The 25,935-nt window shown below is 41.9% G+C and overlaps 1 protein-coding gene across 22 annotated transcripts in view; it reads left to right on the top strand.

Annotated features, from left to right (window-relative positions):
- Positions 1-25,935, top strand: part of ARVCF (ARVCF delta catenin family member) — a 437,864-nt gene that overhangs the window by 252,688 nt on the left and 159,241 nt on the right. The window contains exon 1 of one of the 22 annotated variants that reach the window (XM_065568014.1): positions 16,828-16,848. The exons of the other annotated variants lie outside the window; for them this stretch is intronic. The gene's annotated coding sequence lies outside the window, so the exon portion shown is untranslated. Of the gene's footprint in view, positions 1-16,827; positions 16,849-25,935 lie in introns of those variants that run through there. 22 annotated transcript variants of the gene reach the window in all.

Genomic DNA, 25,935 nt, shown 5'->3' with positions numbered 1-25,935 from the left:
CTACTGTGTATAAAGTTCAATATTGCTTGGGCCTACAGACACTTAGCCCACAAAGACAGAATCACAACCACCATAAATTGAATTTACAATCTTGATGGATTAATTTGTACAAAACAATGTCTAATGAGACAAAATTTCCGATGGCCCCGCTACCATTGCTCAGCTGTTACTTCAATATAGAATGGAGGGGCTAAGGCTATAGCCTTATTAGCTTATGGGTTAATCCGGTCCTTATTGAAGCATGCAACGTATTGGATAAATTTCCATAGTTGATGATGATGATGACAAGGCCAGGGGGTGGATTAGTGTGAGGCATATTAGAACATAATGTAACTCTAAAACTTCAATCTAAATGAGGAAACAAACAACTCATGAGAAACTGGACGTCAACCTGTTGTAATCTGAGAAGTCATTTCTACATGGTAGGGTAATGTGTTAGAAATGAGGTGGCATTAATTGTAGAAATACAGTGTGGACAAAGTTAGCAACACACAGAGATTTGACATAGCTGCCATCATTCTGGCATAGAAATATTTTGCATGTTATACAATATTTCTTTAGTGCCATAAGTTTACACAGCATTTTACAAAGAGAGGTCCTGATCAGAGGTAGTGCTAGCCCATTGTGGGCCCTAAACAGCAATATTTGCCCCCGCCCAACACTTAATAAAAAGTGAATAGGGGGCCTTCTTGAGCAGCTTGGGGCCCTAAGCAATTGCTTAGTCTACTTATGCCTAGCGCCAGCTCTGTTCCTGATCCTACAATTGGAACGACCTGTGCACCAAGGTCTTCCTGCGTGGAGCTGATTTTACAGGACTAGGGCCATCAATGATGCATATTTCCTGCCCTCAGGAGCATATAATCTTAATTAGACAAGTTGCACATTTGCAAAGAGAGGGGAGGTATGTAATGATTATTGATGGAGAGAAGAAGGGCCTGTGTGAATAGTTAAATTTTTTTTTTTTAGAGGATATTTGAAAGAGATGATGTAGTTTATATGTACCGCGGATCACACATGTACTTATACTAGCTTTTAAAATACATTGTTAAAAGATATTTTTGTTTACTTAATAGACAGTGAAAATGCACTTTAGAGCTGTGATCTATTGGCAACTCTGACAAATTTATTGTGCTCAAGATAAGTAGCAGAATGCTAGATATAATAGATGCTGTGCTGTGCAAAAAGGAATGAGGTGAATATGACCTTGAGATTATATAGGGGACAACCTCTGTATTTAACGGGCATTAGAAGAATCTAACTGTAGGACAACAGTTTTAATTCTGGGGGCTTTTTTTTATTCTTGCCAAAAAGCAGATAGAGAGAATTTGTTGGAAGGAGGGGAGACCTATTTTAACCATCAAACCTCACATCTTTAAACTCTGAGCAATCAGGTGTTCTTGGACCAGGCGAATATCAAGTTTATTAATCATTGGATAATGTTATTGTTTTCTGTGTTTTGAGTGATGCTAAGAATCTCCTAGTTCACAAAGTCTGCTTCTAAGCACTGATCTATTTATCTGAAATGTATTTTGTGTGGGTGTAAAATCTTTTCAAGTCTTTCCTTCTTGCCTTAAATCATGCTTTCTTGTGATATTTTTTTGTTTTTGTTTTTTTGGACAGCTGTATTGTGAAATCAGTAGGCGTCCAGTAGACGGACTGTACTGAAATGTTACTTTTATCTGCATTTGCTGGCATCTTGAAGGCAAACAGAAAACTCCCGTCTTTGTTTTTGCTGATTGTCTTGTGTCACAATGAGACAGTCATACTGGGTGAAGTCCCTTTATTTAGTCCTGAGTAAAGATCACTAGTATTACCCTTCCATTTATAGTCACTGCAGGTCTGAATGCAGTTGGAGGCTATTCTAAGAGTCCTTGCTTGTGTTTTCTTTCTTGGTGTCTGTCAAGTGGGAAGACTCTAGAGAGGAAGGGGAATTCAGATCTATACTTCTAAAAAACAAAGCTTGTGCTTAATAATTTCAGTGGCTAAAACAGCTTTCAGCATATTTTTGATGCTATTTTTAGGTGATGGCCCAGGCCTGCTTTGAACACGCCAACAAAAATCAGCAAGTCTTATGGGTAGCCTAGAAAATCCTATGTTACTTCCTAAAAGTTAGATGGTTATGAAAAACTGCCGAGGTTACGTTACAGTTTAGGAGCTGCTATGGAATGACACTTGTTTATTTGACATGATTTGGAGCAAAAAAATGATAGTTATGTTTGAGGTATTTTTGTCTTCCAAAACCTCTCTTCTCCTCCACACGAGATGAAAGCTTACCCCTGGTTCAGTTCTGTGTCACAGACCTAACCTGGAGCTGACATCACCACATCTTGCTCCATCACTGGCTCTGCTTATCCCCTACTATACATTGGTCATTTTTACATTTAGGTAACATGTGGCTTTATCTGAAGACTGACTCAAGAACATCAAAAGAGGTTACAAAAGAGATCCATTGAGATCCCCGGTCAGTAAAGCACTTAAGCCTCACTGATTGATTGGGGCCTGAATTAATTTTCAGTACACTCAAGGGACTTCTTCTAGGGGATGATGATACATTCATTATTTACATTACATAACAATGAAGTTAGATTCAATAAGCTGCCTTATTAGTGTGGCAGAAAAAATATGCCAAAAAATATGGAAAAATATGCCGAAAAATTGTCCAAGGCAATCTTACTTTCCTTATGGCACTGTGCTTCACATGCTTACAGCCCAGCGTCTACCAGATTTACAGGCTTAAACCTAATTGTCTTATTTGACATCTTTCTTTGAGCCCTCTTCATAACTGACTTAATTTATTATTATTAATTCAATATTTATTTCTATTACTATAGTGCCCATGAGCTGTCTTGGACCAGGACACTATTGTGCTAGGCACTGTAGAGACAGCATCATGGCAGACATCCCATTTTATCCATCAATATTTTGAAACAATTGAACTGACTTTCCCTTCCTAGATGCGCACATTTTAACTTTTGAAAGCCGACAGCCAGCAATTTTAAATTACAGGCCAAAATGTTCAAACTTAAGTCAAGCAGCTAAATCCATCTTCAGTGTCCTGAATAAAAGGCCTTATCTTTCAGAGAAGCTGCGCATCCTACAGTGACTGTCTCTGTTTTTGTTTTACAGTAGATTTATAAAGGCAAACCTTTTTATATACCCTTACTGGGTATATTCTACCAAACATGGCTGGGGCATTATAAAATCTCTTGGAATACTGAACCACAGATAACTTTGAAATGGTAAACTTGCCTTACCCTTGTGGTTATGGGAGGAGAAAGCTCAGTTGAGCAGCCTGGAGGAAAAACATTATAAGACATGTCCACTTTCAGGTATTGGTAGCTGTCATCATTCACTGTTTGTGGTCTTTTCAACTATTTACAATTTCCACTTGAATGTTTTTTTGTTTTTTTGCTCAGGGAAATCTAATTTGACTTAATTGATTGTGAAATGGTGGTGGTTAGGTCATTGTTCTATGGCTCTCTTGATCCACTTATAAATTAACTTCACAGTTTCTCTAGCAGAGATACAATATTTTGCTTCAGCTCATCTCCCTCAAGAATCCTAAAAAGGGTTCCACTTTGTGTTTAATTTCTTACACCATTAGAGACCAGGGTCAAATCTACAAACAAAACAAAAATCTACCTGGATTATGTAAAAGGAAAGTAAGTAAGTGTGTGTGTGTGTGTGTGTCTGTCTCTCTCTCTCTCTAAAGTGTGGGGGGGAGAGGAGGGATGGGGAAATCCATTGCTGAATTGGGAAAATGCAGGTAGTGTGTTATCCGGTTATGATTTTATGGGCATGTAAAATTACCTTCTAGTGACGTCTCACAGAGGGAAGAAAGAGACACTCTGAAAAACAGCATTTTGGACTTCCTGGAAACAGGTGCAAAAGTGCAAATGAAATATGTGGATATTTTCCCCATACCCTACCACTTTTATCGAAATTGGCAAATAAAATAAGACCACGTGCTTGATAAGGTTTCTGCTTTGTTCCTTATCAGCTAGTTTAATCATTGAGAGTGACTTTTTCTTCCTTTCGTGAATGTGGAAAACTCGGGTGCCATCAGTGCCTCACAGGCTTATGGGTAATAGTTTTAGTTGTTGTTGTTGACTTAGAAGAGAACATGCTTTTCCCACAATGGAGGTAACGTGTTTATTTCAGAGTTTAAGGTTTTAAAATCGAATATTTTACCCATACCTATGGGGAGATTTTTACCACTGTTAAAGAAAACTTGGGTACATCACAGCAGAAATATGTTCAGAGCTAAGGCAGAAGATTCAGACTAAGAAGTCATAATTTTATTTTTAGTGACAGTGAAATAAGGAGAGATTAATCCTTTGGGTTTTTTTTAACCTGAAAGTAGAATTTTTGGCATTAGGAGTCTGGTTTAAACCTTCAAAAATGATGGCAGCACAGGGGTATGTTTTTGGGGGGGCTGAATTCCATTTTGTGTTCTTACAACTATCGGTTTCAAAACCAGCCCCACACAATGAAAATGTGCTTCTTCTGTCCTACTGTCAGACATTTCAGATCCACCAGATAGCAGAAGGTGCCACAATTTTTTGAAGGGGATAATAATGGTGGATCTCTTCAGCACAAAGTAGTTTAAATGCAGATATTTTACTTAAGTCCTTAATGGCTCTAGGCATCTGTCATGCTGAGCCCATTTTGCCCCTTAAGAGACTCTATTTCATGGACCATCAACCCAATAGACATTAATGAGCCCCCTTTGAGCTATTCGGTTCTGTCAGGTCAGCGGGGGTGCATTTGATATGGGGGTCAATAGGAGTTCAGGTTAAACACCTTTACAGACCCTTAATTTGCGTGAAATGATATGGCTCAATTTTCATTCAATTTGAAAATGTCTGAATTATATTCTCCAAGCCTGAAATTGGGTCAGAATTATCATGGGCTCACAGAACCAAGATTTTGGTTGGTTTGTTATGCTTCTAATATTCATATTTTTATTTATGCAAGTGTTCCTGTTTTAGGCTAGTGCAGGGGTTGGGAACATGTCTGTACATGGACACAAGTGTCCGTGGTAAAAATGTTGAGGTCAGTTGGGGTTCTTAACTCAGGCAGCTCCCTGCAAGTGGCTTCCTGTCCCTGCTGTTGCTGGCATAGGCGTGGCCAGGCAGCTCTGCAGGCATGCTGCCTCCGTCCCCACTCTCTGAGCGATGACTCCACGGTTCCCCAGTTCATTGGCCAGGAACCACGGCCAATGGGAGCTGCGGGGGTGGCGCCTGGAGCTGGAGCAGCGCACAGAGCCGCCTAGCTGCACTTCCACGTAAGAGCCGGTGGGGGGACATGCCGCTGCTTCTGGGAGCTGCCTCAGGTAAGCGTCGCCCGGAGCATGCACGTCTGACCCCCTCCTGCACCCCTGCCCCAGCCCTGATTCCCCTCCGAACCCCTCGATCCCAGCCCAAAGCACCCTCCTGCATCCCAAGCCCCTCATCCCCAGCCCCACCCCAGAGCCTGCACCCCCAGCTGGAGCCCTCACGCTCCCCCAAACCCTCTGCTCCAACCTGGACATAGCTACCGCAATTCTTTGAACTGGTTTTATTATGTCGACGGGAGAGCTCTCTCCCGTCGGCAAAACACGGCTACATGAGTGATCTTACAGCGGCATATCTGTACCGATACAGCTTTCTAGTGTAGACATGGTCTTAGATATATTTTCTAAGTCAAACGCATTCTCATTCATCCTTCTTTGAGTGTTAGAGTTGGGGACACAGCAACATATGGTGCCTTTGTGGTTTGAGCAGGGAGGAAGGGGGCTTGGAGATCCAAAATGGTCTAAGGAAGGCCCTCACTCTCTCCATGAACAGGAGAGCTAAATAGATTTACAGTGCGCAGAAGCAACTTTTATAGGCTTTCTGCAACGAAATTACACTGTGAATGTATGACAGTGCAACTGTCCCAAAGTTCTAGCTTTTTCAATTGGTGAATGGAGTGCTGGAGGGGCATTTTTGGAGACGGAGCAGTTGTTGTATGGTAATTGCAGAACAAACAGTGTTTAGTAGTTGAGCAGCGGGGTTGAGCACTCGCCAGCTTTTAATTGTGGTATGTGGATCCTGCTGATGTTTCCAGAGGCATTTGGAATGGCAACAAATTATTTAGCCAAGTGTAGGAGAATCATTGTTGGGAAATGCTCCCGGGAAATAACTAGCATTTAAAGGGACAGAAAGAACTGTGTGTGTTCTTATGTGACCGATACTGTTCAAGTGCAGAAATGTTCTCGCTTGTTCCTGGAACTGATATGAGCTTTCTATTCATGCGGGTTTGAGTACTTCCAACTTCACTTTTCTTATTTGACACGTAGACACAGGTTGTGCGCCAGCTGATATAATAACAAGGTACCTTACCTGCATTGAGCAAAAAGCAACAGAGGGTCCTGTGGCACCTTTAAGACTAACAGAAGTATTGGGAGCATAAGCTTTCGTGGGTGTGCAACCCACTTGCATCTGAAGAAGTGAGGTTCTTACCCACGAAAGCTTATGCTCCCAATACTTCTGTTAGTCTTAAAGGTGCCACAGGACCCTCTGTTGCTTTTTACAGATTCAGACTAGCACGCTACCCCTCTGATACTTGATACCTGCACTGAAGTTCTTGGAACGTGGTTACTGGCATCATTGCCACCCATATTAATGTCTTCATTTTTCTTTTTTCTCCTATACTTGGAATAGCTACAAAGTGCACTGAGATCCTTCTGAAACATGGAGCTTTTATTTATTTATTTATTTTTTAAAGGAGGAATCTGACAGGATCTTGGATCATGGATTTGTTTCTTTCTCTGTTAAGCTGCCTCCCCGTGTGTGTGGTGTTTTTTTTTTTTTTTTTTTTTTTTTTTTTTCAATTTAAAACACTTAAAAAAAATCCTCTGTGTATAAAGGATCAGCACAAGTTCTGTGCACCACTTAAGGAAGGGGCGGGCAAAATTTTTGGCCCGAGGGCCACATCGGGTTTCTGAAATTGTATGGCGGGCTAGTTAGGGGAGGGGGTCGTGGCCCGGCCCCCACCTACTATCTGCTCCCCCTCCCCCTGGGGACCCCCGCCCCATCCACACTCCCCCGCTCCCTGTCCCCTGATCACCCCCGGACTCCTGCCGTCCCATCCAACACCTCTCATTTCTGATGGCCCCCCCGGGACCCCTGTCCCATCCAACCACCCCTTCTCCCCTGTCCCCCTGACTGCCCCCGGAACTCCTGCCCTGACTGACCCCTGCTGCCCCATCCAACCCCCCCTCCTTCCGGATTTCCCCCCTGGGATTCCTGCCCCCATTCAACCCCCTATTCCCGCCCTGACCCCTATCTACACACCTGCCCCCTGACCATCACCCTGAACTCCCCTGCCCTCTATTCAACTGCCCCGCTCCGTGCCCCCTTACCGCACTGTCTGGAGCACTGGTGGCTGGCGGTGCTGGAGCCGGGCCACGCCACCATCACCACACAGCTCAGAGCACCGGGTCAGGCTGGGCTCTGCAGCTGCGCTGCCCCAGGAGCTTACAGCCCCACCGCCCAGAGCATTGTGCTGGCTGCGGGGGAGAGGGGACAGCAGGGGAGGGGCCGCGGGTGAGCCTCCCAGGCCAGGAGCTCGGGGGCTGGGCAGGATGGTCCCACAGGCTGGATGTGGCCAGTGGGCTGTACTTTGCCCACCCCTTACTTAAGGGTTGAAGTGGGACTTAGCCAGCACCAGATTTATGTGCTCCTTATCAGCACAGGGGGGAATTTGACTCCAGTTGATATCTGTTGCAGTTATTTATTGATCTGCCCATCAGTTTTGTTCTCAATGCCAACTCTGCATGATGCATATCTGCTGGCCAATTTTATGAGAAATAAAAATGAGGCATCGTAGTGTAGCAGAAATTGGTGTCACCCCAAAGTCTGGAAAACAGTCCCAGCTTTTATCCTCTCTGTTCAGAGCTTTATGTGCAAAATCTCCGCATCCATAAGTACAAAATCTGTAGGTTTGTTTTTTTTCTATTGAGCCAAATGGCAAGAGCGTAGAAATATAAAACTGAAATCTATACCCCAACACTTGACTTTGTAAACACTCGTCTATCAACCCAGTTCACTGAGTGGTGAGGGATTGTTCTCTCCTTTGTTCCCTCCAAGGCATCTGGGAGTTGTGCACTGTCTCTTCAGAAGACCAGCCATCACCAGCAGACTCTGCTCCCTGGTCCTGAGAAGGGGCTGCATGGGTTCTTCCTTCCCTCCCTATTTAACACAACGAAAGCTAAGGGGCAGCAGAACCAGGGCTATTTCTCTCCTCCCTGTGGAGGGAAGCAAGTGAATGAGGTTTCAGCCTCAGGGGCAGATCAAATGCCCAGGGATGTTTGGAAAGCAATCTTAGATTAGAGCAGGCAGAGTGCCAGGTAGATTGTCTGTGGCAGTGGTGTTCAACCTTTTGTCATATGTGGACCCTAAAGAATTTCAAATGGAGGTGCAGACCCCTTTGGCAATATTAGACATCGTCTGCGGACCCTCAGGGGTCTGCTGACTGCAGGTTGAAAACCACTGGTCTGTGGGCCTGAAGGCTGGCCCTTCAGCTGTTTCCATGTCACCAGCAATGCTAACAATGCTTCACCAAGTGGACACATGAGCGAGATGTGTCAGATGAAATGCTGCTTGTGAGCATCATCCACAGAAGGCAGAAGTTGAAGATTTTTTGGAAGTATCCGATGTATTAAAGTCAGACCTGCCTACGTTGGTAAGTCTGTCTGCAGTTTTTCCCCAGGCATTCTATCTACATTAAATGTGCATGCAGTAGGCACAAAATATGCATAAAACTTGCAGAGTGGGTGCCCCAATTCCATAAAAAGTTAAAGCTTTCCAACGGTTAAAACACAAATTGTCAGTGTCACATGTCAAAGTACGCAAAGTAAGTATCTGTTAAATCAAACTTGTTCTCAAGCAGCATTTTTCTTTCTTTGCCTATCTGTAAATTTCTGTTATTATCAATGGAAATATTTTTGGCCTGTTTGTGCATGGTGAAATCCCCATTTACTGTTTAAAAATCTGATTCTTCCAAACTTGTTTATTGGGTAAAGGAAGGAGAATATATCTTGGTCACTGACCCCACTATGGCAACCATCCAAAAGCTAGGGGTCTCTGTAGGGAGTTTGGGAGACAGGGACCAGACTTGAAAGCTGAAGGTTAGGCAGGTCTGAAAACAAGGTTGTTCAGACACTGCGGAGGGTGTGCTCTGAGATGATATATAAAACCTGTGTGGGAGCCTCTTGGTTCAAGCAGTATGCCTCATGTATGCTGCTATTTTGTTGTTTTTCTAATACAAATATAATTTTAGATTACAATTACTTGTTGTTTGCAACATTATTGTAAAATAGCATTTTGATGACATCTTCAATAAGCTGATGCTGATAAGGTTTTGGTTTGAAATCTCGCATCTGCATTAGAATAGGATATTATAGAGCTTTTTATGCATTTCTTTTGGGTTGTTGACTTTAGCAACAAGATCAGAATCACAGATATCTATTTCTCTCTCACACTCACACCTACCTTAAGAACACAAATCAGGATTTCAATATATCATGGTAGATAGGAATCTTTTTCTTCAAAGCACAAATGGTATTGTAGTTGTTACAACATCTCTGTGCTTTGGTACACCAAACCTCTAAGTTACTGGTAATGTACCAGGTGTACCACAACTCACAGGCAGACCCTGAAGGCGCTCGAAATGCTAGGTCCTATAGGCACCAGCCAGCTATGGTGGATCCTAAAAAGAACTCGGGCATGAAGATAAATGAAAGGGTATTTTACTAGGACTGGAAGAAAGGGGAAGGTTACAAATAATCTTGGTGTAGAGGTTTAAATGTTGCAAATTAAGGTAAAACAAGAGTGGTTCCTATTTGCTCACCTAGGGGGAGACTGCCTGCAGTTCCCCAGCAGTTTTCACTGCGTTCAGATTCCCTGCTGCTCCAAACTTTTCATGAGGCTGCCACTTCCCCCTGAGCAAGGTTACTTTCATAGTGATTCTATCTCCTGCCCTTACAGGCCAGGGAAAAGAGATGTGCTTTTGTGTCCATCCTGCAGGGTAATGGGTCAGTGTGGAGGGAATTAAATGTTAGTTTCCTGCTTAGCCAATTAATCATAGTAGCATTGAGCTCAGACCTCTGCTCATGCAGTCTTCATTAAAATGAACAGATGCTAAATATCTGAAGATCTCCTGTTATACAGTAATATCAATAATTAGTTGCTTGTACATTGTGAGACTGTTTAATGTGATTCAACTTCTTTTTGGGGCTGCCTCAAGGGCACGTGAATGAGTTATGTCTCTCAAATAATTCTATGCATCTAAAGTCTGTTTTAATGAAAACATCTTTAACCTGTAAATCTGCTAACTCTGTAGTAAATTTACTAAATATATTTCAAACTCACTGCCTCTCTCCTACATAGACTGTAAAAAAAAAAGGTGCATACAAGTTTAGGCAATCTTCAATGTCTGTGCCTCTCCTTGTCCAATTTGTACTACTTCCTGTCAATTTCATGCCCAGCTCTGGCATGAAACATACCCGACTGAGAAGGAGATTGATTACCTGCCTGAAAAATTCTGGTAAAAATTAATTTATCCAATAAAGATACTGAAAAATGTCTGTCAAATGTGCTCTGCTTGTTGCAAACGGAGAGCCTTATTTACATTATATGAACTACTTTTACTGTCCATAGAACCATCTCTAATATCTTACAAATGAATGGCAGATTTTTTTAAACTTCTAATATGGAAGGAAGCTACATTTTTTTTTTCCCATGTAGTTTCCATGAATACTTTTATACCAGTGATGTTTGTCTTGATTTGTTTCAAGATCTGGTCTCAATATGGGGTTTTTTTTGAACCCACATAATAAACTTCATTGATTGTTAGTTTGTTTTAAATTGATTAGCTAGGGTGCTGCTCATGGATAATGGAATGTCGGCTTAATACATATTCTAATGCTCTTGGCTAGGGTTGAATGGAAGTTACTCAACTGAGAATTTCCCAATGACACAAGAGCCTGAAAGTTGGCATTATGAAGTGTGTGGATTAGAGTGAAGAGGCTTTACCAGAATACAACAAAAAAGACAAAATTCTAGACTCAAAAATAAAAAAAGCTTTGATTGTTTGTTTTACACATATGTGATTCAGAGGTTTGGAGTACTTGTCACCTAATAGCTATTAGGGCATACTTTTGGGATCACTATAGTGGATAATTTTATTCTTACCCTGTACACTTATTCAGCATGCACAAACCAAAATGCATTTGTATGCTTGCAGAGAGATTCCACAACCAGCACTGAAGCAATAGATTTGCTGGAATGGACAAGCCGCATCCATGCAGAAGTTTCATTGCCGCTCTGGCAAATCACCACCCTCCCTTACCTAATTTTTTTTTTACATGGTAAACTTTTAATGGGCAAAAGATCAAGAGGCAGGCAGTGTTAGAAATAAAAATATGCCTGGAAAAGAATGTTATCTGTTGTGCCATTGCTAGTAACGTATGGGAAACAATCAGCAAACAAATCAATTTAGGAAGCCAAAATAATAGCTGTTGTGGAATGTTTCTGTTGCAGGATGTAACTCAACAGCCAGAGAATGGGACTCTTCATAAGGAGAGGGAATGGGAGTTAAACAGTGAGCAAGCATTAGTATTTCCCTTTCTGACCTGAGGGGGAGGGTTGTAAATCAAGACTCGAACTTTTCAGCCATCTGAGTCCACAAAATCTCTTGCTAAGTCAGTCATCTTCAGCACGGACAACTGATGACTACTTGAATAAATACTGATGTAATCATCTTGGTGGAAGGTCATTTTAGTCTCATGTAGTGAATTATTGATTTTTGAAGAGGCTTTCTATTATGTGCCACAGAACCTCTATTTCAGTACATAGCTATTGATGTTCAGACTATTTCTCCTTATTAACAGCTTCTATTTAAAGGCAGTCGTAGTTGTATCCCTTGAGATATCCACAGAGGAAAGTACAGTTAAAGCCTAGTAGACCACTGGATTGCTGTGCTCCACAATAATACAGCTACCAGTACATCTGTTAGGCTGTAAATAAGGTAGTTTGGAAACATCAGTCTTGTGTAAATTAAGCCAATGCATGTTCAAGCACTGGACAAATGCATGATGATCTGACCATAGCTCTAATGTGTCTGACATGTCTTCCTAAGGTACCAGTGAAATGATTTTAGTAGGTAGGGCTATCACTTTCAACCGGAAGCAAGAGGATCTGTTAATTGTCTCTTGCTTTGTTTATAATTTTGCCACATCACTTAAAATTTCGTTTTTCTTCTGTAGCCAGAATGTTAGCTCCCTTCATTAGGCCCTTTCCCATTCCATTCTTTTTGCTATGGATTATAGATATTTGTAGGACTTGGCTTCTGGCTCAAGCTAAATACCCTGAGTAAATGAAGTTCTAGGATCATGATTCCCAGAAAGATTGAAGGGCTTTTAAAGGGAAATTGAAAGAATGACGAAAGACTTCAGGTTTTAGCAGGATGATCAGCTGTACCAAAAATGCTCTATTTTCTGTCTTGTACATTTCCACATGCTTTCATGTGGCTATAAAGAACTCTCTTTCCATCAAATACTCTATACATTTTTCAGTCTCCAGTTGGTTGGTTTCTCGCTTGCTGTGAGCTAACCTGAAAATGCTTTTTCTGGTGTGGACATTCCTTCTTTGCTAGGCCAGTGGGAGCTTTTATGGACCTGTTTGTTTACTTTTTCACGACCAAGTACCTCCACAGCTGAAGTCTGGAAACTAGCTACCAATTACAGCAGCATCATGCAGGTTTTATTATGAATTTAAATGCCACACTGAACTTGCTGTAAAGCTAAAATGCAGCTGAATGCAGGAACCAGTAGTAGTGCTGGGATGGTACCTCCTGAGTCTTCTAAGGGAGCATTGTTTTCACTAGCCTGATTTATTTATGTCAACTCTGCACACAAGGGTACCAAAAACTCGGGTTCAAAACCTGACATCAGTCTCTCTGCCAATAGATTAAGGTCACTGTGGAGGAGGAACAGTTAAACTCTGAAGGTTTAGGTTGGCAAAGGAGGATGGTGACCTCTAAATTAAATACCTATTGCCTGGTGGTCTTGTGCAATAATGATGAATTGTTGAAAGGAGCAGTCTGAATGGCTGGGGTTGGAACTTAAGGAGGGAGAAACTGTGCACGTATCCCCAAGGGTGAAACCATGCAAGACCAAGTTCAACCTCATTCTTAGGGAAAGAGGCGGGATTGCTACTATTGTAATGATGTATAAAAGAACCGGTTAGTTTGCATTTGAACTTAGAAAATTGGTAAAATGCATGGGTTTTTTTGCTTGTGGCCTTGCCTATGTCCTGATTTCACACAGCTGCATCTGTCAAAGGTTTATGAAAAAGGGAAATTTGAATTGGTGCTTGTGCTTTTGAAACTTAAATGAACAGGTCCCAGTCCTGTTAGTTTTGTTAACTTAAACAGATTTTTGCTCCTTTTTGTTCGTTCCCCCTGAGGTGGTCCAAGTGTGTTAGAAACAACAGAGCCAACTAAAACTCAGTGAATAATTCAACCGTTGCCTGAAGTAATAACAGAAAGAGGAAAACCCATTTAATAAATCAACGAGCGCAAAAAGCTCTTTGGTTTGTGAAAAATATTCTTCTGCCCTCTCTATGAACCAGCTGAATTTCATTTTTGCAATTTATTGTTCCTTCTTTAATTTGGGTTTGACTTATTCTCCTGGCATCTTCACAGAACCACCTGCTGGCTTCCTATCCTCTGTCTTCTAGACAGAAGGTTCTTTGTCCACAAACCAAGCAGTTCATTTAGGGGAATAACAGGCTATTTGGCCAAAGCAGGGTGGGAAGAGGGGCCCATGCTTCCTTCATTCCATGCAGTGGTTCTTGCTTAGCAGTGCTTTAGTCGTTATTTCCAGGATGAATTTCCTCCGGGCCCACTTTACAGTGTTCATGCTGTATGCCAAAGGTGTAGACAGAGTCCTAATTTCTGAACACCCTGTAAAGGACATGGGTGCAGTAAGAGATGTCCTCTCTTCTCCAGGAGCTGCCATTGTCACTTCCTTAACTTCTCCATTCCTTCCCAACTTGAGAAACGAACAAATTAAATCCCCTGAAGTATTAACGGCGCCTCCTACTGCTGCTGGAAGCAGACCTGGCTTGTTCTCCACACCTTTCTCCTTCCTGATTTGTCAGAAATAATGCAGCCAAAGCTCCTGCTTCATCTTGAGAAGGAACAGTGATTTGTGAATTTGGTTGGTTCAGTTTTTGGCTGCCCAACTTATGACATGTTGAGGCCTGATTTTTTGAGGAAGTGCTGAGCATTTGCCCTCTAAAAATCTGACACCTCGATGGTATTGCAAGGTGGGCACCAAAAATCATTAGTCACTTTTGAAATGTTTAGGACTTTGCCTTTTAGTCGGCGTGTGTGGGTAAGAACCTGTGGGATTAGAACGTGGAATCATGGGGGTTCTGAGCTGTTGACACTGCATTGTAAGCTTAGGCTGGGTTTCACCTGGAGGACCCTGTGAAGCTAAACTCTGCAGGAAGTACCACTCAGCAGGCCCTGAGTGGTGACCCCTCAGAGCTGACTGACTGGTTGTCTCATGTCGGTATATAAACCAGGAAGCCCACATGGGGAGTTATCTGAGCAATGACGTAAACTGTGCTTGCCTCTGCTCCAGACCTGGCTTTGCTGTGGACCCTAGACTCCGATTTCTGACCCTGATTTGTCTCTGACTTTTTGCTATTTGCCTGCTGTCTGTGACCTAGTGCCTGACCCTGACCCCCTGATATCCTGACTTTGCTACCGGTCTCCTGACTGCAACTTGGCAATTGACCATTGCACACAGGCTGCCAATCGTCTGATCCTGGCAGTGTGACGTGGTGCTGAGATTAGGATTGCCAGTTTTTGTTGGACACATTCCTGGAGGTTTCACTACATGACATAATCTTTAATTTAGGATTAATCTTTAATTCCTAGAGACTCCAGGATAATCCTGGAGAATTGGCAACCCTAACTGAGGTGCTGTCTTGTTACTGGTAGATCGGGGGACCTAACTCCAGCTCTGCTTCCTCCTTCCCTCAAATGCTTGGGGAGGATAATGAAGCAAGATTTTGAGACTGATGGCCAGTTGTGTTCTTGGGATACAGGGCAATGTTAGAGCAAGGAGGACTCCACACTCTGTTACTATGGGGCTGAAGAATTAACCCAGACTGGGATTTGTCGTTTTTTTGTTTGAACAGTATAGTAGTATTTATTGTTGCATTCTGAGACTCTTGGGAAATAACCTTGAGGAGTCTGTTCTATTTTTGACCATCTCAATTGCTGAAACATCCCACCCGCTTAGAGTGCTGCAGTCCTCAAACTTCCTTTGTTGGTCAAGCAGTTACGGGCCAGTCCTGGAACTTTTAGGGCATGATTCTTAGTCAGAGATTCATAACACCATAAAGTGGAATAACCAGAGTGTGAAGGGCTCATAACAACTTCAGCACAAAACTTCTCTTCCCCGGAGATGCTGCAGTCTTCCAAAAATGTACATTGGGTCCGTGTGTGTCTAATGCACCCATGCTCAGAGATAAGGAAAACACAGTGAGGTTTAACCACAAATGTGAGGCTTTAGGCAACATGCAAAGTATTTGCATACTAGGTCTGAATTTAGAGTATTGGAAGCATGCTTCAGACTCATAATATATGTAATATGCTTGCTGGAATACAAGCCACTTCAGATACATAGCCAAGAGGAAGATGCCTGTCTGCATGGAATTTCACACATCTCTCAGCTCAAAGATCTGAATGCAAAATATTGTACTTCAGGACATCGTACAGATATGTGACTCTTGGGGGAGGGGGAGCGGGGCTTTAAGTCCATAAAGTCTTGACGAGATTGTACTCATCCATATGTAGTGTTTTCATCTGTAACCATAATAGTCTTTCTTTAATTTGTAACAATGGGACAGGGATCTTCTAGCATGTCGGTAAATTGCCACGCACTGTGATAAAGCTGTATAAACAGCTTTTTTTCCCCCCAATATCTTATGAGTGTTGCAATCCATAAAATAGTCCTGCTACTACCATAGATTTGCTCAGTGATCTCTGCATCATTTTGCAGCCGAGATGCAACATTTCATGGCTTGTGACGTCCTGCCCACTGACATGAGGCATATAATAAACTGGCATCTTGGCCATGCATGGCTCAGTCGAAAAACCAGTGTGATGTTCAGTTTGAGAGTAATGCTACGTGCCTCAAAATGTTGCAGTCCCTTCTCATGTGTCATATGCGGTTCTCCTTTTATTACCTGAATTTCAGAAAAAAACCCAGAATATATGTTGGGCATAGTGCTGAAACTGAAGAAAGAATAAATTGTATCTGTAACTAGTACTAAATTTTATTTGGTTTTCTTATACAGGGCCTCATGCTTCAGTGGGACTATAATTTGATCCTAAATAGAGTATTATCCATATAATCAGTTATAAATGAAACTACTGCATATGGATAAGCGTTTTTCAGACACAAAGTCCCTAGCCTGGCTATAATATTAATTGCTCCTGCCTATGATTGCTAAGAAATTTGAAACCAAAACAGCATTTTTTGTTTTGTTTTGTTTTTCTCACACAATGCTAATCTGTTACTCTGGTAATCTGTTTTTAACCTGCAAAATTATAGTTAGGTATTTTGTATCAGATTATGCATTCTTCTGTTTTTATCTTGCTGTCTAGACATGCCTTTGTGGCCATATGTGTGAGTTAAACAATGACCATGATATGGAATTCCCTGCCACGTCCTTCTGCAAAAGCGCAGAAGAAATATCTTCTCTCTTATGAGGTGCTGAGCACTCGCCACGTCCATTGACAGTGAGTAGTTGGCACCTTTTCAGGGTGAAGCATAGAACATGCATAGTGTATGTTGTTGTGCTGTTCTTGCAATGCACAGTGAGGCTTCTTTTTTCAGTGTTTGCATTTTTAAATAGAGTCCTGACTCAGTCGAACCCTTAGTCAGGGGTTAGAGTGCAATAAAACTTTTGCATTTCATACTTTTAGGGGCTTTCAGTAATTCTTGTAATCTATCTTGTTTATTTCTTGTAAATGACTTGATTGCTTTCTCCAGTATGAATACACTTCCCTGAACATAAACTCTAGCAGAAACTTACATGCTATAAAAATTTGATTTAAAAATCATGAGCATTTAAACATTTGGAATCTTCTGATTTGCCTTCGGGTTGTTGAGCCTTTAGAGTTTGTGTTCAAACTTCTTTTCCCTCATCACAAGGACTACAAACAATTTTTTTTAAATGAAAGTTGAGTTTCATGTAACACTGGTCTACAATATTTGAGAAGTCGTCTGCTTCAGAGATAAAATGTGCTATTTATTATGTATTTTGATGTGCTGAATTCAAATATGACAATTAAAACAACTGATTGGCTACTGTTTCTAAGATATTTAAGTTTTTACATTTTATGTCTATGTATATTGTGTAGATAGTAGAGTTTTAATCATAAATTGTAAACCTAGGTCTTTTCATGTGTTTATGGTTGCTTTACATTATAATATTTCACCTGTCCTGTTTATGTAACACTTTAAAAATCAGCAAAAGGGTTATATAAATAAAACTTATTATGAAACACAAGGCAAAAAACTATTATGTACATAGTTTAGTCCTATTCAGTGTCTACTCGGTGCTTCTTGGCTTGTCTCTTGTATTTATTAAATGGAGCATCTCTTGTCACTGTCCAGCAATAGTCTGCAAGCATTGATGGGCTCCATTTGCCCTGATAGCGTTTCTCCATTGTTGCAATGTCCTTGTGAAATCGCTCGCCGTGCTTGTCGCTCACTGCTCCGCAGTTCGGTGGAAAAAAATCTAGATGAGAGTGCAAAAAATGTATCTTCAGTGACATGTTGCAACCAAGGCTTTTGTATGCCTTGAGGAGGTTTTCCACCAACAACCTGTAGTTGTCTGCCTTGTTGTTTCCGAGAATTTATTGCCACTAACTGGAAGGCTTTCCATGACGTCTTTTCCTTACCACGCAATGCATGGTCAAATGCATCCTCTCGAAGAAGTTTACAAATCTGAGGACCAACAGACACCTTCCTTTATCTTAGCTTCACTTAACCTTGGAAATTTTCCACGGAGGTACTTGAAAGCTGCTTGTGTTTTGTCAATGGCCTTGACAAAGTTCTTCATCAGACCCAGCTTGATGTGTAAGGGTGGCAACAAAATCTTCCTTGATTCAACAAGCGGTGCATGCTGAACACTTTTCCTCCCAGGCTCCAATGACTGTCGGAGTAGCCAATCTTCCTTGATGTAGTGGGAAGCTCTTGCACGACTATCCCATTCGCAGAGAAAACAGCAGTACTTTGTGAATCCAGTGTGCAGACCAAGCAAGAGAGCAACAACCTTCAAATCGCCACAAAGCTGCTACTGATGTTGGTCATAGTTTATGCACCTCAAAAGTTGTTTCATGTTGACATAAGTTTCCTTCATATGGACTGCATGACCAACTGGAATTGATGGCAAAACATTGCCATTATGCAGTAAAACAGCTTTAAGACTCGTCTTCCATGAATCAATGAACAGTCTCCACTCATCTGGATCGTGAATGATGTTGAGGGCTGCCATCACACCATCGATGTTGTTGCAGGCTACAAGATCACCTTCCATGAAGAAGAATGGGACAAGATCCTTTTGACGGTCACGGAACATGGAAACCCTAACATCACCTGCCAGGAGATTCCACTGCTGTAGTCTGGAGCCCAACAGCTCTGCCTTACTCCTGGGTAGTTCCAAATCCCTGACAAGGTCATTCAGTTCACCTTGTGTTATGAGGTGTGGTTCAGAGGAGGAGGATGGGAGAAAATGTGGGTCCTGTGACATTGATGGTTCAGGACCAGAAGTTTCATCCTCTTCCTCGTCTGACTCAAGTGAGAATGATTCTGGTGCATCATGAACCGGCAGTCCTTCTCCGTGGGGTACTGGGCGTATAGCTGATGGAATGTTTGGATAATGCACAGTCCACTTTTTCTTCTTTGACACACCTTTCCCAACTGGAGGCACCATGCAGAAGTAACAATTGCTGGTATGATCTGTTGGCTCTCTCCAAATCATTGGCACTGCAAAAGGCATAGATTTCCTTTTCCTGTTCAACCACTGGCGAAGATTTGTTGCACAAGTGTCGCAGCATATGTGTGGGGCCCACCTCTTGTCCTGATCTCCAATTTTGCAGCCAAAATAAAGATGATAGGCTTTCTTAACCATAGTGGTTATACTGCGCTTTTGTGATGCAAAAGTCACTTCACCACAAACATAGCAGAAGTTATCTGCACTGTTCACACAAGTACGAGGCATCTCTGCTCACTTTGGCTAAACAGAAATGTGTCCCTTTGCAAAATCAAACACTGACAAATAAGAGAGCATGACACTGTATGATTTCTAGAGCTGAAAGAGGGCAATTTGTTCAGCAGAGTGATGTAAGCTTCGTTATGATTGCATCATCCATGACTTCTAGGAATAACATGATGCAATTCATATCATGTATGACGCAATACCAGCTTCAGATGGCATCATTCATTGTTTTGCCTAAAAAGCAAGTACTGTCCAAACCCAGTCATAGATTTATTCATAGATCCAGTCAAAGATGTATTTTAGTCATTTCTGGTTTAAATTGAGATCCCTTCCCTTTATAACTCACTTATCCTCCGCCATTCCCAAGTCAAGGGTCGTATATACTGACCCAATAGCATATCTTGAAAACTAGAGCCAATCAACAATTTTAAGCATCATTTTCGTTCTCAGTGACCCAGAATTAGTAAAGTTTGACTCCATTTATTTCAGAAGCATTTTGGCTGTAGAGCAGTGTAATCCCTTCTCTTCAGAGGCTGGCGCTTTAAGAAAAACACCAAATATTGCATGACGTGATACAGTTGCAAGCAGTGGTAATGCTAAATGGGACTTACCTGTCAGACTGCCTAGGCTGGAAGGACGATGAGATCTTCTTTGCCTAGTCATACGGGGAAATTTTGCTTATGAGTTCCCGTTTTCTCCGGCACTGCATCAGTTGATGATAGAAATGCAGATTCTGTGAAGTGATACTTTCAAGCTGTTGCACATCATAATTACCTAGCATGGAGTGCAGTGCAGTTACAAGGTCTACACCACTACTCATGGAGACAAGGCCAGGTCTGTACATCTGCCTAAGCTTTGAGACTGTTTCTTGTCTTAGGAGGCACTCGTGAAAATGTAGTTAATGGGAAGATGCTTTAAAGTGCATTTCCCTAAGAGAAGTTGGAGTTTTTAAAAGATCCATTAGAAATTAGTGTACCTTTTTTTGCTGAGCAGCTTAATCTTATTTTCCCACTTACCATACCACTAGCAAATGTCTTCTCAAATCTATGACCAGGCCACGTGAGTTAAATAAGTTTTGGGTTTTTTTTTGTCTGCCTTACACATTTTCTGAGGTTATGGAGGGCTCACTTAACACAAGCTTGGATGAGCTGGTGAAATGAAATTGTTTGGTTTTCCCACAATACCAGTATGCTTTGGTCTGAATTTACAGAATATTTTAAAAAAAGATCTCTCCAAAATATCCAACCAGGTAAGCCTGCCCTAAATCCTATCCCCTTCTGTAAGGAAAAACTCTCCAGATGGGGGAAAAACTGTTCTGAGAAACTCCAATAAATCTCATAGAAATCCTGAAATGTCATCTCCATCAGGAAGTAGTTTGTGTTACACCAAGGGGAATGTGGCATGGGGACATGGACCCCCTACCAGAATAGATGGGCCCCAAATCCATTAGACAACCTCCTAGAACTCAGGACATCCCTATCCAGGCCCATGCCGTCCATGTGTTATCATTTGCTGCCATAGGGAGGGAACCTGATTTATACCTGTTTACACCATCACCTGAGGAAGGGAGGAGGACATTCATCTTTATCTCAGGGATAGTCCAACTGAATGTGGGAGGCTAGTTTTCTGTGGGATGATGTGATGTAGAGTAACCGCTCCATGACTCTGTTTCCACCTCATCCGTCCTTGCTCCTAGGACTCTTAAAGTTCCAGCTATTCACTGATCATGCAGATGGGCTTCTATGGCAAGAGGGGAGAGGAAAATGCTTCCCAAGTGGCTCTCTTTTCCCATTATTGGCCAGTTCCTGTTCCTTGCTTTTACTTCTGCACCACCCAGCATACGTGATGAAATATCCCATTGTCATAAGTGATTGTCTGTCAGTAAATGAACCTGACCAAAAATATCCCATTTGCACTGGAAAGAATGACGTTCTTTCTGGATGTACCTGGCTAGATAAACAAGTTATTTTAATTGGTAAAGACAACGGGTAAACTTTTCCAAAGCACCTGATTGACTTGAGACAATGGACGTCAATGTGTCTCAAGCTTCTAAGCATTTTAGGCACTTTTTTGAGTATTTTTATCCAATAAAGCTCTGGATGAAATTTTAAACTAAAAAATGAAGTCAGTCAAACATGTAGTCCAAAGAACCGCTTGTATGTACCCAATTACTACATAAATTAGCGTCATTTATTAATACCTTAAATATTTGTAATGCTTCCCTTACTGAGCAGCCAAATGGCTCTTTACTGTAAACAACTGGTACTAGGGAATTAAACTGCCATAGTGACTGGTGTTAGGCTATTTTGTGTCTGACATTGACACAGCATCATCAGTTAGAGCCGAGCACCATACCATAGGATTATCTTCAGGTAGCTGGGTGTCTCGTTTCCCCTCCAAAGTCATTCCAGTTTCTACACTTCTGAAAATGTGTTCGTGCTAATGTAGCTGAGAGAGTGGTTTGAATGCCTTAATTAAAGAGAACTTGCTGCATGATGGGGGAAAAATACTCCAACAGCCCATGGTGCTTGTGATGGAGAATAGTAACAAAATTAGACAGTCAAAACCCATTTGGCTGTGTGCCTCAAGGACTGCCAGCAGATCCTGTTACACAAGCTTGCCTTCACTAGTGTGCCAGATGGCAAGACCACTGCTCTGGTGGCTGTATAGCAGCAAAGAATGAATACTTGAAGTGAACCAAATCAGAGTCCACTGATTTCAAATTAAAGATTTCAGCAGCTAGGATTCAAAAAGTAGTATTTTGACCAAAAAGGCTAGCTAGCTGTAGGTTTGTCAAGTAGACCAATGGTGGGCTACAGATGCTAAAAAGGGTGGTAGATACTTAGTCGTAGATGTGCATGTAAGTAGATGATCAGAACTTGCAATGAGGCAGAAGTGGAAGTGTGCTGTATTTTGCAACTGGACTTCTAAGCAGGATGTATGTTCACTTGACTTAGAGCATTCTTTAATGTGCTGTACTTGTTATGCCAGCCACATTTCTCTTTCATTCCAGTAACAAGACATAGTCAGGAGTTGAGGTTTGACCTGGAGGAGTGGATATACAGCTGGTTTCAATTTGGAGACCTGAAGAGGGATTTTTGTTTCTGTGAGGGGAAAAAAAGGATTTTCAAAACATATATGAATGTACTATTAGAAAAATATTTGTAAAAACACACTTTAATTCATAGTGTGGTGATTATATGAACTGCAGGTTTTTAATCTCATGGAACTGAGTCTTCTCACTACATAGAAATAAGAAATTTTGGGGATGGAAATGTTTCTTCATTATTTAAGATCTATCCTTGTGAATAACTAATGGTGCTTTAGTTGATCATCAGAAACATTGCTCTTCCCCAATCAAGCAGATGAGCAGAACTTTGCTAAATTGGATTAAACTAGCCTTCATGCTCTAGTCTCCCGTTATTGTGATGTAACAAAATAAACCAAGTATTAGATAATTGGGAAGAGATTTGGCTCTAGTGAATTTCAGTACACAGATGATATCTTCCTAGCAGGAGTTAAACTATATGCCGTATGTGATGTAGCTTTTGCAGAAACTGGGGGGAAAACTGGTGTTATTTATGTAGGAGAGTAAGAGTCTAACATGATGATTTTTTGTTCATAGAGCTCAAAACACTTTACGAAGGGTATAGGTATCATTAGTCCCATTTTACAGATGGCGAGATGGAAAAACAGGGAGGTTTAAATGGTTTATCCCCAGTCATCCAGCAAAATAGTGGGTGAGCTAGGAATAAACCCTCTGTCTTCTGAGTCCCTATCTAGTACTCTATCCAGTATGCAGAATGAGTGACAAGTTTGGTATGGTGAAAAGAAGGCAGATACAGCAATACCAGCTGTGATGGATCGTTTCTACTCCCTCCAGCCTACTGAGTGAGTATGTATCTTGGTCCTGCATTTAGATTGAAAGGGGATGGCAATAAAAACTTCAGCAGAACTCCTATGAATTGTATTTGATGGTTCTAAAAGATTGCTGTGAAAGGGGAAGAAGGAACCGCTCATGATGTCCTACTGGTCAAAGAACTGGCTTTTCAGAGTTGCTAAATAGGAGGTTGAACTCTTCAGACATGCACTGAAGAGATGAATGTTGCGCATCAAATGCCAAGGTAGGATGGGCAATAAAGAAATAGAGAATGCTTTGAAAATGTCTAAAGAGATAAGCTCCCATTTCAGCAGCACAATGGTTATTATGTGTTCAGAATTTAAGAAAATAAACAGACTATCAAGGACAGTGGATGCCTGCATGGAAAAGAATGCTTATGAAAACTACAAATGGCAAAAGCCTGGGCTGTAGAAAAGCAATAGAAGGAGTACGAAGAGAAAAAGACCAGATAGTACAGGGCTTAGTGACCCCACCCTGACTGGCCATGTTGAATCAACTTGTGGCCATTAAGGACCATGGGATTTCATATTCTCATCAGTGTGCAGAGAGAATTATGATCAGCATTAATGGGAGTTTTGCATTTAACTCCCCACAAATCTAATCTCTCAGATGTGCGACAGTCCAACAAAATGTTAACAAGCGCATAAACTGATGTGCAACATCTGTGTAGAGCATTTCTGAAATTCCTAACAAATGAGTTTCAGAGGTGACTAGTTCTACATTTTAACCTCCCTTTTCTGGGTCACTTTACAATACTTTTTCCCCGAAAAGAATAATTAATTTTGCAAAAAGCCTGAAAGATGTGTGTGTGATTAAGGTGCAGGATTGTGAGTCAGGAGAAAACCTAGGTTCTATTCCTGGCGCTGACAGAGGCTGACTTTTGGTGTTTCTGTGTAAGTAGTAAGAGACTGTGATTAGTTAACATTTTAGCTACACCCAGCCTAAACTTGACCTCTCTCTTAATCTAGATAAGTTTTGTGAGATCTTGGGTAGGTCACTTACCAACCTGTGCCTCAGTTTACTTATCTGTGAAATGGAGATAATACTACTTAGCAGGAGTGTTGAGGCTATACTTGTCAATGTTTTATGAGACCTGAGGTCCTAGGAAGGCAGTTTCTCTAGAACTGTAAAATATTATTATTGAAAGGGACTGAGAAATATTGTCAGTTGCACAGTATGAATGAAAACAGGGCCCTTGTTTGGTCTGGGACATCTCCTGCAGTGTATCAGAGCTGTTCTTCTCCCTGCTTCTCCACACAGGGTCATTCTGTCAATATCCTCCAGATGTGAATCCTGAGGGGCTGTCTAAATGTGGTTTTCCCTTTGTGGTGTTAATAGCTTTTGCGCTGGCTTCCAGCAAGGTCCCACCCTACTGTTTTCTCCTCCTTGTTTCACGTTTCCTATCTTCCTGCTGCTTTTTAAATTATTTGTTCCCCAGCTCTCCTGTAACATGACAGTTAATTGGGGAAGAGTATCAGAGGGGTAGCCGTGTTAGTCTGAATCTGTAAAAAGCAACAGAGGGTCCTGTGGCACCTTTGAGACTAACAGAAGTACTGGGAGCATAAGCTTTCGTGGGTAAGAACCTCACTTCTTCAGATGCATCTGAAGAAGTGAGGTTCTTACCCACGAAAGCTTATGCTCCCAGTACTTCTGTTAGTCTCAAAGGTGCCACAGGACCCTCTGTTGCTTAATTGGGGAAGAAATTGCACCCATGTTCCATTTCCAGGAGAGAAGAATTAAGGGAAAGGGACCACAAAGCAAATTATAGTAGGTGGAGGTTAAGAGATACTCAGAAGGTTTACAGCAGTAGCAGTACTTGAGAAATGTGAATCCTCTAGCACAGTGTTTCCCAAACTTGGGGTGCCGCTTGTGTAGGGAAAGCCCCTGGTGGGCCGGGCTGGTTTGTTTACCTGCTGCGTTCGCAGGTCCGGCCGCGGTTCGCCGCTCCAGGCCAATGGGAGCTGCTGGAAGCGGCGCGGGCTGAGGGACGTACTGGCTGCCGCTTCCAGCAGCTCCCATTGACCTGGAGCAGTGAACCGCGGCCAGTGGGAGCCGCAATCGGCTGGACTTGCGGACGCGGCAAGTAAACAAACCGGCCTGGCCCACCAGGGGCTTTCCCTACACAAGCGGTGTCCCACTGCTGTAGCACATAGACTACTTGGTTAATGTCAATGCCTTGGTTAAGTAAGGAGGAAAAAAATGAAAACAATCCCAAATCTACCACCTGATTTGGCAGAGCAGGGAGTTAGTCAGTGTGGCTCTGGGAGCATGGAGTGGACACCATATCTGCCCATACTTAGACTGGCATTAATCACCATTGCTGTTTCCTCACATTGATGAGCATCAAATGATGCTATGTAAGTTCACAGCATCTTTTTTTTTTCTTTTTTCCCCCCCTCTCTCTCTCCTAAAATGTGTGTGCACTTAGGGGTGAAACCAAGCACTTCTCTGAAATGTGCAGTATGACAGTGGTGTTGCTCAGGGCATTTTAGTGCTACAGTCCATGTATAGTAGATAGCAGCATGGAGCCAGCACGGGTGTCATCCAATCAAAACTTCATTTTTCCCCTGATTGTGTTGGCCCAAGCAAGTAGAATGTTCCCAATTTTGTTTTATGCCTCCAGGATAAACTGTGTTATATGCTTAGGTCTTTTCAAATATTTGGATTTGAATGTGTTTGAGAGTTCATACACCATGTGTC

The sequence above is a fragment of the Chrysemys picta genome, chromosome 15 (assembly GCF_011386835.1).
Source record: "Chrysemys picta bellii isolate R12L10 chromosome 15, ASM1138683v2, whole genome shotgun sequence".
Classification (NCBI taxonomy): Eukaryota; Metazoa; Chordata; order Testudines; family Emydidae; genus Chrysemys; species Chrysemys picta.
The sequence above is the reverse complement of the archived record's forward strand: the minus strand, read 5'-3'. Positions and strand labels throughout refer to the sequence as shown.